At 35.0% G+C, this 1,787-nt stretch overlaps 1 long non-coding RNA gene across 1 annotated transcript; it reads right to left on the minus strand.

Moving 5' to 3' along the window:
• Positions 1-528: 528 nt before the first annotated feature.
• LOC128362100 (uncharacterized) lies at positions 529-1,073 on the minus strand. The gene is made up of 3 exons (XR_008321617.1): positions 884-1,073; positions 715-778; positions 529-573 (listed from the first exon to the last, which is right to left on the minus strand). It is a non-coding gene; the product is annotated as an uncharacterized LOC128362100 (long non-coding RNA).
• Positions 1,074-1,787: the final 714 nt, after the last annotated feature.

The following is a 1,787-nucleotide window of genomic DNA, read 5'->3' on the forward strand; positions in this document are numbered from 1 at the left end:
CTGTAGCGCACTTCAGACTATGCAAAAAGATTTTGTCGAAGTGACTTTAAAACTGTGTTATATTAAAAGTTACTGTAATACAGTAAATAGCACATACATGTAATTATTAATTAATGATCTTTCTACCATTAACAAGTGATCTAATAACCTAACAAGTAGAAGAAAAAAACATCATTTGTAGCTGATGAAAGTAATTGCTGTTTGCTACATATTCTAAGACTAATGAATGAAGAACAGAACGGCTAAAGTTTACTCACTTGCTGTTGACTCCAGCATCACAGCTTCATTCACATTCCTGTGGAGAAAAAACCTTGAAAATGTTATCAATGTGATCAATGAATTTATTTCAGCTTCAACAGCAATAACTGTCCTGTACAGGAAACGACAACTCATAACTGTAAAAGTGACCAAATGCAACGTGTCATCAAACTGATGCAGGAGATAAGATCAATAAATATTTTTACTGGGAGCTTCTGCATTTCTTCATGTAGATCTTGATCTTGTAGATCACCGGAGCCATCACCACACATATGATGATGAATACCAGAACACCAATAACAGCTTTGTCATTGTCTGCAGAATGATGGTTATGATGACAAAAAAACAAACAAAAAAAAGAAATAGCGTTAATACCAACGATAACAACATGTATGGTATGTCTGAATGAAATGTTTAATCTGAGCAGCTTGTGAAATGAATTAAGACCACACATACAGAGAGTGCTGACTGTTTGCTTCCTGATGGTTTTGCTGATAAGGCGTCCGTTGAAAGCGACCACCTGAAAAGACAGAATAACCCTTTAACGTAGGAACTATGTGACTCATATAAGTATGAGAAATAAACTGAATAACATTGTTAAATCAAAAAGTCAGATTATACAAACCTCCACTTTATACTCCGTTGAGTAGCTTAGATCTTTGAATTCAAATTCACATTTTTTGTCATTATTTTGTGATCTCTTAATGACCCCACCATGAGTAAGTTTTGCAATGTATGACCTCTCAGGCCCAAAGAAATTTTTCACAGGAGGACAGGTTACTCTGATCACGTTATGCTCTGGGGCACTTTCCTTCAACGTGCCAACATCCCCTGGTACTGTAAGAGAGAGAAAAAAATCCTTCAGATGCAACACTTTATGCTTATTCACAGTTAAAGTGATTGCTGAGTTTAAAGTAGCAGCTGTTTCACCACTGATTAAACTCATTAGTGTTACTGTATTGATTGTCATGAGCACCAGTATTTCCTTATTCTTTCTTTAAATGATAAATAACTGAATTTTAATTTTAAAATGCTTTTAAAAATGTAACTTTTTCTTATTTCATTTATCCCACACAGCTGTTATATGTTGACTGGAGCTGTGTGAGGAGTCTGGTTAATCAGAGTGTCTGATACTCAGTGGGGCACAGTGTCAATTTCAAATCAAGTCCATTTATTTGTATGACCCAATATCAAAGATTTCCCTGAAGGGGCTCAACAGTCAGTACAACATAAAGTCCTCTGTCCTTAGACCCTGAACCAGAGTTTGTACTTCACAGCAGATGTACTTCATTTATTAACAGCTCAGGACTAACTAAAGCTTGTAGATTTCTGCCCACTGAGCCACAGTGAAAAAACTCAGAGAATAAACACTGTTGTTGTTTGTTGTTGGTCATTGAGGTCTATAATTACTGTATATTTATGTTTTGTACATGGCTCCTATTTCAGTTATGATCTGAGTTACATTATGAAGTTAATTGTAATGGTTTGGATGTGTGTGTGATGTTTAAAATACATTTTTTGTATAATAT

This window comes from Scomber japonicus, chromosome 7 (assembly GCF_027409825.1).
Source record: "Scomber japonicus isolate fScoJap1 chromosome 7, fScoJap1.pri, whole genome shotgun sequence".
NCBI classification, from domain to species: domain Eukaryota; kingdom Metazoa; phylum Chordata; class Actinopteri; order Scombriformes; family Scombridae; genus Scomber; species Scomber japonicus.